This window comes from Gorilla gorilla, chromosome 16, assembly GCF_029281585.2.
Source record: "Gorilla gorilla gorilla isolate KB3781 chromosome 16, NHGRI_mGorGor1-v2.1_pri, whole genome shotgun sequence".
NCBI lineage: Eukaryota > Metazoa > Chordata > Mammalia > Primates > Hominidae > Gorilla > Gorilla gorilla.
In genome coordinates, this window is record NC_073240.2 from 59,154,156 (window position 1) to 59,169,588 (window position 15,433).

Consider the following 15,433-nt stretch of genomic DNA (forward strand, 5'->3'; position numbering starts at 1 on the left):
CCTCCGGATACCTGAGAAAAAACAGACATCAATAGTCCAGCCGCTGGGAGATAACAAATTGTCATCTTTGCTGTGCAATTCATATTTTCTGAACCAAAATACAAGAGCACATGGTCAAACAGATACAAATGTACTTTTGGGGAAAACAGAGAGAATATTTGAAACCTGTTTGTTCCAAAAAGTCTGGGACATAGAGTCATTTTGTTTATATAGCATATGAGCTTGCTTCACCCTATTTCTCCCCACCAGCCAGATACTCTAGATATACCTCACAATGTTCAATTTCTGGGCACTGTAAGACCAAGGATCTCCCAATTACTCAACAAATCTCCACTGAGTACCTCAGAAAGTCCAGGCACCATCTCGGCATTTTGGATTAAAGGAAGAAGACGCCACTCCTGCTCACTGAAGGTGCACAGCTTGATGGGGGGGGGCAGAGGGCAAGTGGAAGGACAGTCACAGAACAGGAATACCCGTGTCCCAGTAAAGCCCAGTCCCTGGTACCCACACAAGGTTCTACCACCCCACATCGGAGGCCACATGATAGGGGCCTTCCTTCTGTGCAATTTCATCCCTTCCTACACTCAACAAAGGCTCTCTGTAGTGTTCAGAGTAACTAAACTCATTTCTCTACAGGATCACCTCAGCTGCCCACATCCATGACTTTCAGTTCACCCAAAGAGAAATCACAGGGACAAGGTTCACCCCAGTGGCAGCGTCCTTGGTCAGCCTGGCCCTTTGGCCTGCTCAGACAGGCCTCAGAGGCACCAGAGCTTGTCCTAGACCCTAGGTTCAGGGCTCCCTTCCTTATATGCTGCTGTTTGGGGCTTTTTTGTTTGTGCGTTTGGGTTTTTTTTGAGACGGATTCTCACTCTGTCACCCAGGCTGGAGTGCAGTGGTGCTATCTCGGCTCACGACAATCTCCGCCTCCTAGGTTCAAGTGATTCTCCTGCCTCAGCCTCCCAAGTAGCTGGGACTGCAGGCACCCACCACCACGCCCTGCTAATTTTTTGTATTTTTAGTACAGACGGGGTTTCACCGTGTTAGCCAGGATGGTCTCAATCTCCTGACCTTGTGACCCGCCCGCCTCAGCCTCCCAAAGTGCTGGACATGCTTCTTCTGAGAAAGACAGGAGCTGACAAACATGAACTGCTGCATTCCTCTGTCCTGGATTTGCCTCCCACACTGGGCTATTAGCTCTGGAATGCAGGAAGCTGCTTTCCCAGACCCTGATCCAGCTGAAGTGTTCAGTGCCCTTGTGTTGAGGGAAGGAGGAAAGAAGGCAGAGAAAGAGTGAAAGAGGTTTACAATGAGAAACCCCAGTGGCAAAGTCAAGAGAGCATGAAGAAGAATCCTGGGATTGAATACTGTGAGCTCTTAACTTTTAGTGTGACTTTGGGCAAGTGACTACAATTTCTGATCCTCAGTTTCCTCATCTGTAACAATGGGCTCATAATAGTTCCACTTCCTAGGGATAAAGTGAGACGATGTCTGTACAGCACTCAGTGGAGTATCTAGCAAACAATAACAGTCTGTGTATGTTAATTTTTTTATTATAATCATTGTATCATCACTCTTGACCTGCAATTCCTTGCTCACAAAATGAGGAGTTCAACCAGGTAACTCCCAACTCCCTTCCAGTCCAACAGCTCTGTAACTTGCCAAGGCAGAAATAAACTCTTTTAATTTACATCAGCCCCACTTCACAAACGACAATGGACACTAGGAGAGTGGGGGTGCTGGAGCCCAAGTTTGAGTTCTGCCAGATCCAGCATCCAGTTTTGGATGATTGCTAAATCCAGTTGAAAGGCTTCCATCCCTAAATTGACTTGTGTCTTGCATCTTGTTGTAACACTAAGCTAATATTAAATCTTTCATTCAGCACACATTGAATTGCTATTGATTGTCACATTGTGTCTCAGATTAGCTTTATTGCATTATATATGCAGCCACATACAGCTCGCTGAAACCAGCATCCAGAGTCATCTCTCAGCCCTCTGCAGGCTTTAGAATGTTTTTGGGATTGTGAATTTCTTATAGAATGGGACAAAATTTTCATTGAACAACTGGCAACTTTCACTGGACAATTGACACTTAACAACTAAGGAAAAGAACCTCAAAAGCACTGTCTGCCAGGAATATAAATCACTACTGATCAATTTCAATGACTTCCAGTGCATGAATCATTTTAGTAATAAAACTGTTTGGGAAAAGACTGAAGGATTGTGTCTCTTAATCTTACACACCCAGAATCTGCTATTAAATATGTCCAGGGCAACACTGGGTTATGGATTCACTTGAAGAACCATTTAATTCCTCAAAACGATCAGGACTCAAGTTGAATTTATAAATAGAATTAAACAGAAGATTTGTTGCTCACTAGAGTAAGTCAGTAGAACTGAGATATATGGGTGATTTTTCTCCCATTAACGTATCTCTCAATACTCAAAAAGTAATAACTTCTGAAGAATTGCACTTATCCAGGACAAACTGGATAGAGCAACTACAATTCTTCTTCCTTCAATATTCACATGCTTCTCCTTCCCCAATGAAAGCAATCTTCTTTTTCTAATAGAGTTTGCTTCCATTTCTGTCTACCCCTCCCTCAAAAAAGAAAATTACAAGATTAGCTAAAAATTAGATTGCAGTATATTTCACAAGTTAGTACTTAACTGACCACGTATTGATTCATGACTGTTAATATTGACTCCTAAGTACACTACGAGACCCTTAGCAGTAGAAACACCATCCGGAGTTTTCCCTGTGTTCTCCCACACATCCAGAACAGTGTTTCTCAATCAGGGCAACTTTGCCCTCGGGGGGACACTCGGCAATGTCCAGACACATTTTGATGGTCACGACTGGGTCATGGTAGATGTTACTGGAATCAAGTGGGAAGAGGTCAGGATGCTGTTAAATGTCTTACAATGCTTGGGACAGCCCCCACAACGTAGGATTATCCTACCCAAATTGTCAATAGTGCTGAGGTGGAGAAATTCTGATCTGGAATCATTCTGGGCCCATAAAAAATGCTCAAAATATTTGTTGATGGAATACAACTGGCTCGTGTTCACAGGAAGACAAATGACAGCTCAAAGCGGTGTGGGGTAGTTAGGGGGTTCATGGAGGAGATGGGCTTAGTAGACACTTGTAAGTATGGGTAGAACTCGGGTGGGCAGGGAGGAGGAGAACAGGAGACATTTCAGAAAGGGAAAAGCTACAGAAGTATGGCACTCACGAGAGGTCCGAGAAGACTGATCTCATTGGCAAAACCTAAAGAAATGCTTCAGACCAAGGAGATCTTAGTAGAACAGAACTCAGTATCAAATTTGACTGAATAATGTAGTTTGGTTTCAAAAACAACCGACTATATGTTTTGGGGAAGGGAAGTAGGAAAAAATTATATTTAGCACCGTTTATATAAATAGCACCACTGATTTATATTAGCACCATTTTACAGATAAAGGAAATGAGACATGGAGACGTTAACCATAAACTTGGGGATATTTTTGCTTCATACTTTGGTAAATCTGCTTACTTATTATACCTTTTGACATGGGCTGGGTGTTATTATAGACAATACCGCCAATGCATGGTAGCCCATGGTGTTTACAGCATGGGCTCTGGTTGAGAAACACTGTTCTGGGTGTGTGGGAGAACTCAGGGAAAGCTTCTGATGGTGTTTCTATCACTAAGCACCTCACAGTCTACCATGGGCTCACACTGACTCCACCACTCAGTAGTTCATGACCTTGGGCAAGGGGCTGGACTTGTGAATATTAAATTGGCTTGTAAGGGTAAAGCAGACAGGACAGGACGAGGCACACAGAATATGCTCAGTCATGTTGGCTGTTTTTATTATTGTCATCCTTTTTAATGAAGGTTCCTTAGCCCTAGCCTACGGGTTTCTGCTGGATTCACCACCTGAATAAGCAGCATCAACTCATCTGGGGGTGGCAAAATGAAAGAGGAATTAGTATACGGCCCAGGGGAAAACTTTCCCTTTGCCCTCTGAAGGTTTCCTGAAAAATCCACTCACAAAAGGCAGATTCATTGAAAGGCATATAAAATTTATTTGATCACAGTTTTACATGACATGGGAGCCTTCAGAATGAAGACCCAAAGATACAGGGGAAATTGTCTGTTTTTATGCTTAGGTTCAACAAAGTAAGGACAGTGTGTAGAAATACGATGGGATAAAAAAGCTATGATCTAATGCTAAAGACTGCGTGGGGAAACCTAGCAAGGCCTGTCTGGATTCTTAGCCTCTCTGAGCACGCATTCCTTCCTTCTGGGTTTGGGGCAGGGCCTTCTCTGAAATTGCTGTCTTATGACCTGCAGTCAAACAAGGTAGATCAGATAATTTCTTTGTGGCCAGTTTTTATGCAGAAAGGTGGGGAGAGGGGAAGCGGGGAGTTAGAGTAGTATTTTTAGGTCACAGGGCTGCCTTTGGGGAAAGGGGGTTCTGGTTTCTAGGACCTGCCTTGGGGAAGAAGCTAGTTTCTATATCTAGCCTTGGTGGAGAATGAGACTAAGAGACAGGAGAGCAGAAGATCAAAAAAAAACTTTTGCTTCCGAGCTCTTCATTGTGGGGTATCACCAACATTAGCAAGCCCCTTTCAGGACTTTCCCAACTCTTTTCAATAGCCTGTTTTCACAGATCTCTCAAAACTCAAGGATTTCAATGTCACTATTCAAGCTGAAAACATTTTCCCCTGCAACCTGCTTGTTAAATCTGTAGTTTGGACAAGGAAGCAATAAAGCAAGCATGTGCAGGCTGCTGCTTTGAGTAGCCAGCTGAGAAATGATTCCCACTAGGGTGTGTGTGTGTGTGTGTGAGTGTGTGTTGTAGGGAGAGAAAAAATGCAATGTACACAGCAGGATGACCCACAGATTCTGAGAACACAGTGTCACTCTGCAGAAGGCAGGGACTTTACACTTCTGAGCAATCAGCACCTTTATGTGCAATTTATTTCCAGTTTTTAAAAAAATGAGGTGGGTGGTTCCTCCATCAAAGTTACCTCCCTGACTTTTAATGGCTCGTTAAATGGGAAAGGATTGAAAGGATCCTTAATGGTGAATGGGGCTGGAGGCTCTGCCACTGAAAAGGACTGGGTAGACTGAACCTAGAAAGGAGAAGCTAATAGGGCCCAGAGTGGCTGCCTTCAAATATCTGCAGGGCTGACAGTGTGGACAGGAATTAAATATGCTATGTGTAGGAGCAAGTTGCAGAGAGCAGGTTTCAGTGCAACATACCAAATGTTTTTCTGCTACTTAGAATAGTCTAAAAATATAATCCCCTGTCAAGGAGTAGTGAGTTTCCCACCATTAGAGTTATGCAAGCAGAGGCTGCATGACCATTTTGCAGGGATGTAGTAATTATTTCAAACATTAAAGCCATTTCCAATTATATAGTTCCCAAATTTAAAACTTGCATTGCCTATTTGGACATAAGGGGTAGATTCAGCTTATTTGCTTTGCCTTCTGCAGGCTTGACTCCACACCAGTGATAGAAAGGGTTTCCATCTCCAAGGTGAGCTCCTGTCGACTGTTACTGGATGACTGGACCACTATATGGAGGTTTCCAAGGCTATGTAATGTGATCGATTAGTAATGCTAAGGACAAAAGGAAAGAGCAAAGGAGGCCCACTTTTCATTTGTATTGTATATGCAGCACCTATATATAGTTAAGGATAAGATTTTTTAAATATTTTAAATCTAATTTCCCTTCTCGATAAGCAAAATTCTTTCCTTTCCACCATTATGGTTAGGGCATGAGACTTATTGCCTCAGGGAAGGGGCAGCTGGATCTCCCTAGAAAAAGGAGACTATGGGGTAAGGAAGAAAGATATAATGTAGGGCAATTTCCAGCAGACAGAAGGGTAAGTAGCAGCCCTTCTTCAGAGAAAGTGAAGAGGTCCGGAGAGGGTGAACTGGGAAGAAGGAGCTTCCAGAGACCTCCCTGCCCTGCCTCTGAGCCTCACTCAGGGCAGGGAGTAAGGACAGATGGAAATCTGGGGTAGGATGAAGGGAAAGACGAACACCAAGGAGGATCCACAGTGCTTCTTGTTTGTCCATCTCATGCTGCCCTACGCCAACCACACAAGGCAGCCACAGCAAATCAGAATGACAGGGTGGTGTGTGTGAGAGAAGAGGGCCACAGCAGGGGTCCAGAACATCTCTGTTCACAGGTGGTGTGGAAGTGTCTGGAGTTCTCAAATGCGCTAGTGAGGGATACAGAGTTGAGAGCAAGGGGCCGGGCTTGAGTGGCCATTGTGAGTCGCCAAGTGACACAGTTGATTGCCAGAGGTTCTATAAGGCCATTGAGGTCAGAGATGGACATCACATCAACAGGAAGCCACCAAGCCTGGAAGGTGCTAAAAGAGCACACCCAGGGGACCCCACCATGAATGTGTCAGTAGCAGGTGCACAAGGACAGAGGCCATGGCCAGAAAGAGTCCCGCTGGAGGTCAGAGGAAGCTGGGACACACAGCACTCTCACCAGGAACCTCTCCCTGAAGCAGAGAGGATGCAGAAGCTTCTCTTGTTTGAAGGCACTGAGGAATGTCAGAGGGAGGGGAGACCCTCTGAAATCACCCACAGGGAGCCTGAACTTCAAATTGACTAATTGCTACAAAGGCCATTTTAACCCAGAAAAGATTGAGTTGTTTTTAATTCACAAGTATAAGTCATAGTGTGTGGCATGATGGAAATGGAACTGACCTTTCCAAATCTGAGTGTGGCCACTGCAGCATCTCCACCGTCTCCCTCACACACACATGCTGTAAGTTCATGTGCAGTCAATCATGAGCGCCTGTCAAGGTGTAGCTAGAGCAGAAAGATCTGGAAGCCTTCTTGAAAGCAGAAGGAAAGAAGGAAGACGATTAGGTGGGCGAGAGCATTGGGGGTGTGGTAGGAAAGAAAAAGAGGGAGAAATCCACCTGAAGGATAGCAATAACTAACACTATCGAATGTTTCTCACATAGCAGGCACTTTGCATCCTCATAACTCCAAGTGTGGCCTGGAGACCAGCAGGCATCACCCAGAGCTTGTTAGAAATACAGAATGTCAGGTTACTCCCTAGACCTACTGACTAAGAACCTGCGTTTTAATGTGATCCCAGGTGACTTGTGTGCTTGTTAGAGTTTGAGAGGTGCTACATTACATGATTTAACATAATCAGTTTAACTCAACAATTCTATCCATTCAAAATGATTTTCTCATTTTCCAGATGAGGAAGCTGAGATCCAGCCAAGTTCACATATCTAGTAAGTGACAGAACCTAGATACCAACCCAAGCATCCTGACTCCAGAGCCTTCTTCGCTGTACCAAAGGCTTAGGTCACTCCACTTGTTTGTTTCTGGTCAAACATGTGTTGACAATCGTGTGGATGCACACCTAGAATGTTTTGGAAAGATCTGTGAAAATATGGCAGTGACAAGATTTCCTTTTCCAATATGTTTTCCAAAGTAAAACACCAGACATTCATGATTCAACCCGTGTCTGGGATTCTGCACGATCAAGTGCCCTCAGTATTTTAAGCTTTTGGATAATTCATAGCTATCATGTCTAAATTGTTCTGCTTGTTCTAAATTTGCCCTGCATGTGTACCTTTCAAGATAAGTTCTTTCAGCTGATAAACTCCTGTTTTTAAATGCAAATGTGTTTTGAAATATGTCTGTTCCATCATTTCTCCCTCAAAATCATACTATAGCTGAATTACTCAAAAGAAATTCTAGCAAAGCACAGAACATTTTCAAGCATAAGCCTGTGAAGCTTTTCATCTAAAAAGGTGACTAACAGCTTGCATAAGCTTATAACCAGACTTAAAGCTTAAAATCCCTGTGGAGTTTGCAAAGGGCATTGCGAAAGCCAGCCAAACCTGGGAGACATAAATGTCTTTGCATGCTGACTTATCTACCAGTCACGAAACCAGTCTGGTTTAAAATTGGTGTTATTCATTTCAGCTCCACAACCTTTATTTTCATGACAGTGAGTTGAAATAGCACTCTTACCTCTGTTAAGAAAAACAAGAAATGACTTCTATCAAACAAATGTTAATGAGGGCACACGATGTGGTGGAAAGAGTCGTGAAGTGAGATGAAACCTGTGCACTGATATGTGGCATCGGGTGGGTAATTATAAACATACATTTGAAAAAAAAAAATGAATGACATGGAGTCCCGGGTCCAGAATTAACCAGTTTTGTGTCCCTGGGGGAAGACACTCTCCTCTCTAAGTTCATTTTCCTTGGACTCAGTGATTTCCTAAGATTCCTTCTCACTTCGCAGTCTCAAATTTAAAATCAGATCTTAATTATGTACTAAGTAAATATAGCATACTTAATTTGAAGGATGGCATACTGATAAAGATAGTTAAGAAGATGACAAGGCAGCATGGAAATTAGTCGTTACATAATACAGAACACAAAATGTTGTTTATGATCTCTAAGACTATGTAAGATGCTGCATGCATTTGAACAAAAGCTGAAAGGAAAGAGCGGGCAAAGAAAACAGAGTGAGATCACAGGTGGGTCACCTTTCCTTATATTTTGATGCCACTATTTGCTTTTTGTTTTGTGTTTAAAAGCGATACTTTAGGGAAGCATTTCTTCATGTTTTATGGAAGAACTGTTTGCCTGGCAGTTTGCTGTCATTTATTTTCTCAGCTTCCAAAATAGTGTTAGCCAGGTTGATCTCGTTGCTATTTATGGACTGTGTTACCTTCCAGAGCTCAATATTGTTTCCAAAGTTGTCACAGCAAGGCAGCCCACATCCTCTCAGCCCAAACCCGCAACCACAGCCACGGGCTCTACCCTTGCTTTTCCCTACACTGCTGATGGGGAGAGGACAAATACTGAACAGAAAGGTCAAACTGGAGCACCTCAGGTGGGAAGGGACCCCAGAGTTTGTGCCATCCTTCCTCTGGGGTAGCCCATGTACTATCTACCTGGTTCATGAAGAAGCCCAGCTCTGCCCACTTTGATCCACCCCGAGGGCCTCCGCAGTGTGTCTCTGCTCCCCACTGTGGCAGCATTGGATTGAACCAGTGCCAAGCCCCTGACCCCAGATGGCCAGTCAGAGCCTCTTTCCTGGACATCTGAAATTGGGACTAAGAAAGAACCTCTCTCGAGAAGGTAAAATCAAAAACATGTCAGCACATCAGCTTGGGTGCTATGGGATAGGCTATTGCCATGTGGACTGTAAAAGCAGAGAAAGTTCTCATGAGGGGCAGCATGCCAGTGAGGAGAGAAAGTGTCTGGATGGCTTTTTGCACCCTGTTCCAGCCTCTTCCTGCGGGACTGCGGCAGCCTGTCCTTGGGTTCTGTGAAACAGACTGAATCCCTATAATGAAGTATTTTTTTGAGCTTAAGCTAAGGCAAGTTGGTTTATGTTACTTGCCATCAAAAGCGTTCTGATACAGCTTCCCTCCCTCCCTCAGTTAACTGAGGGACCCTCCGTCCCACACGCCACTGGAGGCCCTGTGTGACCCTAATGCACTTCCTGGCCTCCCACTCCACATTTCAGCCACGCTGGACCCCATGTGGCTGTGCCACAGGCCTCCTTACCTTGTGTCTCTGGGCTCTGCTAGCTGCTTTGCCTGAAATGTTCAGCAGCCCACTAATCTCCCTCTCCAGCCTCCCCAGGCAGGTAAAAAAAAAACCTGGCTGCAGGGGCTGCTTACCTCCCTTGACTTTCAGCTTTGCATGTGATTAAAACACTCTAGACAGAGAGCTGCCTGGGATGCTGGGAACCACTCTTTCTAATCCATGCTAGCCAGAACAGGCTTTGAGCTTACAGAGAGCAGGTCCTCCCAGGGAAGCTGAGGGAGACAAACCTCCTTGCTGCAGCCTGAGATGATGTTGTACTCATTAGGTTTGGCTGCATTGTTTGTTTATAAGGATTTCTTGTGCACCCAGGTTAAAGGCAGGCAGTGCCCAGCAGCCCTGTGCTTACTGAGGAATCAACACCATAGTGCAAAAGTAGATGTGGGGACTTTTTACCTTCTAGGGCACAAGTGAAAGGAGAGAGGTTCTCCGGATATGCCTGGGTAAGAGGAAGACCTCACCCCCAAAAGATTGTCTGAAGAGCAGAAAATGTGCACGTTTTAATCCCTGAGTTGAAAGGAATGGCAAATAATAACATGACACAGTGCCTACATATAGAGCATACACAGTGCTTCACAAAAGCCCTCTAACATCGGTGGTATTATTATCCCTGACTTAAAGAAAGTGAGGTACAGAGGTTAAGCAACTCGCTGAGGCTACAGAGGGACAAAGTGGGACTCTAGCTGCAAAGCTAGTCGGCCTGGCTCCAGTGACTGCCTCTAAGCCAGTGGTTCTCAAAGTGTGCTCCCTAAGACCAGCAGCATCAGCGTTACTGAGAAGGCACTTGTTAAATGCAAATTCTTGGGCCCCAACCTAGACCTAACTGAATCAGACACTCTGTTCTCAGAGCCCAGCAGTCTGGGTTTTAACAAGCCCTCTGGGGGACTCTGAGGCACACTCTGCACCCTCATTACTCAATGCGGGACTCCATCCAGTGGCATCGGTATTGCCAGGGAGCTTATTAGAAATGCAGACTCTCAGGCTCCACCCCGGACCTCACGAACTGGAATTTGAATTCTACCATCTCCAGGTGATTTGCATGCACATTAAAGTTTAAGAATTAGGCTGGGCACGGTGGCTCACGACTGTAATCCCAGCACTTTGGGAGGCCAAGGTGGGCAGATCACAAGGTCAGGAGTTCGAGACCAGCCTGGCCAACACAGTAAAACCTCATCTCTACTAAAAATACAAAAAATTAGCCGGGTGTGGTGGCAGGTGCCTGTAATCCCAGCTACTTGGGAGGCTGAGACAGGAGAATCACTTGAACCCAGAAGGTGGAGGTTGCAGTGAGCCAAGATCGCACCACTGCACTCTAGCCCAGGCGACAATGTGAGACTCCATCTCAAAAAAAAAAAAAAAAAAAAGAATTAAAAAGTACTGCTCTGCACTGTGAGGAGCAAACAGCTGGCATTTAATGCAGTATAATTTTAATCCTGTTTAAAGTCCAGAAGCGGAGGGGAGAGTGGAGAGATCCACTGTGAATTAAATTGACAAAATACAGATTGACAGGAGAAAAGGCATACAAATTGTGTTAGTATTTTTTCATTCTACATGCATGGGGGCTTCACAGAAAAGAAGTGAAAAACCCAAAGAATCAGTTAGGCCCAGAGTCTCACATATGATTCTAACAAAAGTTGATAAATTGTGGAGAAGTGACTAGACAAAGAAAAGAGGGCTGATAAAGTTTGGGAAATAGGAGTAACAAATTGTGGGAAAGTGATGAGGAAATATATGGGGGAAACTGATGAAAGATCAGGGTTATTTTAATAAGGTCTGTTTATGCAGACTCATCCTGGTGCCAGCTCTTCATTTCCAATGATAAGGGTTGCACACGTTACCCTGGTACAGAAGAGGCGAGGAAATTTATGCTCTGCTTTTAGGCAGATAACAAGAAAGTAGAGAAGTTTTCCTGTATCTGTTGATTCACAATTGCTCAAAATAATCTTTATGCCAAAGTGGCATATTTTGGGGTGGCACATTCTAGACTCCTTCACAAACAAGAGGCAAACAACCTGTATGGCTCACAAAGGCAAAAAGGCCCAGCTTTGCAGCTTTCAGTACTACTACCACAGCAGTGAAATTGTCTAGTGGTGATTAGAATAGAAGTCATCATGCCCTATTGGCTCATAATGATCACAGATTTATTTTCCAAATATTTCTGTGCAATATATACTTTTATAAATAATCAATTACCACAGCCCCTTGGAAGACTATCCATATTATGAAATACAAACAATGTAACCTCTAAAATGATGCTGAGGTGGTTTACTTATTAACATGAAAAGTTTCTTGTCTGTGTATTAAGTGGGGGTAAACTCAAGTTATTTCTTATATACTTCTTACAACTAGTTATAGATAGGTAAGCAGGCAGATGACAGATTGATAAATGGTATAAATATACAAATATATACAAAGAGAGAACAGGAGAGCCAATAAGATGCTAACACTGGTTATATTTTGGAAGTAAGGGTTATAGCCATGTTTTATTTTCTTCTTTTGGCTTACATTTTCTAAATATTCTTCAATAAACCTACCTTATTTTATGATAATGAAAAAAGTCTTTGCAAAAATCTTATGTAATATTTTAATTCACTCTACTCCTGGTTATATGATTTTTCTCAAAGAACTGTTTCATTCCTGTGTGTCTTTCTATTTTAACCATTTGGAGAGGACATCTCTGTAATGTTTAACAGAGTCCCTGCCCCTGAAATGGTCTGTACTGATCATAATGAACAGTGCTGGTGTCACAGGTTTGTAACTCCAGACTTCATTATTGTACCGTGGTGTCCTCAGGTAATACTGAAGGGCTATAGCGCACTTTGCCTCTCACTCAATGACCCCAGTTTGCTGTGCTCTTAGCTCTTGGATCTTACATCTGCTTAGTTTCAGCATCTTCAGGCAGTCCACATTATCTGTCAAAGCATCTGCTGTTACATGCTCTCTCCTCTCTTCTAATCTGTGGCTTCCAAGATACTGAATCCTTAGAAATTAGAGGACCTCTATGATTATCACTGAATGTAAAGTAAGAGTAAGTATCTTCCAAGTCGAAGCTCAAGTAAGTTTCCCAAGAGGAAGGCATGTGAGCTTTGGTACATGAGCTTCCCTCCAGTCTCAGCTGCACACAGCCTTTTTTGGTTTGTCTTCCGGTTCCTGAGTCTATTCTAAATTGGTGGAGTTGCTGGAGAGCAGAATTCTGAATACCTGAAGTGGCAGTGTTTCTCATGGCAAATAGCTGCTTGATGAAGAAATCGCATGGCTCAGATGCTCTAGACATCTCCCTCCAAGAGAAGGAGGCCGCAGATGGCAAGAACAGAACCAACTGGGGTCCCCTCTACCCCCACCCCATCAAAGTGAGGTTATTTAGGGTTACCACCTGGCTACTAGATTTGCCAGATGGCAAGCCTGAGTAACTGCTCAGAAAGAGAAGAACTTCCCAATCCATTACCCTCGCACAGCAGACACTGTTAATTTAACATGTGGTGGACATCATAGTACACAACATGGGGAATGAGGTGGCATAGAGCCGTCATAAAGGCAGCCATCTGGGATCATGTTGCACAGCCCTGCTCACAGCGGCCATGGGAACAACCCAACTGAGTTTTGTGGGGGCAGGGATGAGGGCAAGGCGTTGGCAATGGGGGATGTGTGGAGAGTTGGGTGGGGGAGGTGGGAAACAGGGCATGTGCCCACCTGTGCCAGTGGCCTCAGAACTGAAATGGTTTTGGCCACGGGAAAGCCAGTTGCTTCCGTCTCTGAGACATCACTGACTCCTGCCCAACCTCATCTTATTCTGAGTTTTTCTTCATTATTTTCAATTTTGATGAAAAAGTAATATTTTTCCACCAATTCAGGAAAAACAAACATATGACTAAAGGTCATTTTGAATACTTTGATAGTACTAGTCCAACTCTGATAGTGACAAAAATGGCTTTCTCTTAGGAAATGGCTTGTGTGTCTGGTGGGGTGAGGGCAGGGCAGGGAGGGTTCATGCACTTTGCCTCTCCTCTCGAACCAGCTTGTGACAGAAAAGCTCCAACAGGTCCCAGCAGGGCTGTCAGTTGTGGGGCTGATAGACACAGGACCTTGGCACCACAGAGAGTGATGCCCAGAAAGAAAAGCAAGTAAACCGGACTGTGCCCCGTGTCAGGCATGGTAAGCTACATGGGGACAGGAAGCTTCTTGTCATCATTCAGAACCCTTTATGTTGCCTCATTCCCCACAGTGCCCAGCTGCCCATGCTGGGACATGAAGAGGGAGATGGAAGCAGCTGAGTTTCAGCAGCCAAAACGATCTCAGTTCTGAGGCCAGTGGTACATGTGGACACATGCCCTGCTTCCTGCCTCCCCCACCCAACTCTCCACATCCCCATGCTGCCAAGATCAAGCAGTCCGTTTTATGTCTGTGGTAGTAAATTCATGCAGGCATCAAGTATTTACTAGATTAAGACCAGCTTCATTCTGCATCTTTAACCCTGCTCTTCAGACACTGAGTACTTTGCATGACTTAACTTCTGAAACATCAGCTGGGGTGGGGGATGCTCCTGTGACCCACTGTAAGGAGCTGTCACCATTCCTGCTGCTCTCTAAGGAATGTCCTCAGCCAAGAACTGTCTTATGTCCTCCTCAAGGCCATGCCCATTACTGCCATGACTGTCACAGGGAAGGAGAAGCAGTAGCTTAGGAGTGAAAATGAAGGAGACTCTTCACCTGTGTTTTAGAACAAATATAAAGAAATAAACCAAAAACACCATGGAGAATTCCACATACATTACATTTTTATCACGCTTTTCTATTGCCCTGTACATTTGTAGCTCATCTACAATGCACAATAACCCTGGGAGCCCAGAACCTGGGGTGGCCCTTAGCATATGAGGAGACTGGGGTACAAAGGCTCCTGGATCACAGAAAGAGTGGGAGACAGAGCGGGTCTCAAATTCCTGCTTCTGACTGGGGTGCCTGTTCTCTCTACACCAAACCCCACTGCTTGCGCCCACGTATTGCCTTCTATCAAAATGTTCTTTGCCGCTCCTCATCTTGGCTGTGCCCTCTTCGTTGACCCCATACTCTCATTTTATTTTCATCAGCATTATACCATATGTGTCTCAGTTCTTAAATGTTGTGTTCATCACTCATTAAATCACAGAGAGCAATAACATCTCAGTCTCATAGTCTGATGTTTTCTAGCTCCTGGGCAACTGGTCTTGCTCCAAAATAATCCCCTTTGGGGAGAAACCTACAATGAGTCTTTCTCAGATGCCACGGTGCCCGCTTCTAGTGGTGTCGTGTCGCACATCCAGGGTGGCATGGAGCAAAGCAAGACAAAAACCAGGGAGAGCTTCATGTCAGACACCCAGCATCAAGTGGCAGTCCCATGAGTCTAACTGGGAGAGACCAAAAGTTGACAAGACCTGTGGGGGATGCCATAAAATGTGAGTCACAGATGAAGAGATGGGAAAGTAGATGATATTACAAGGGGCAAGCCTGAAAGACGCAAGCCATTTCCTGTTTTATTTGGCACAAGGAAGCCTTTAAAGGGTCCAGGTATGACTGTCTCCTTTTGCTCCCCAGTGTCTCAAAGGCACCACCTGTCACCTGGCGGATGACTGACTCGGCAGCCTGAGACTTCACAGGGGGCCAGCCTGCCTTGGACACAGCCCTGTTGAGTGAAGCCAAGGCATCTCACACAAGAGTGATAGGTAAAAGCCAACAGATGTCTTCACACCCTACATCATAGAGAAAGTCGGGCTGAGAGAGGAATAATTGACAGTGTCTCTGATCAAAACAGACATCTTGTCACAGCATATTTAGTGGAAAATACATAGGAAA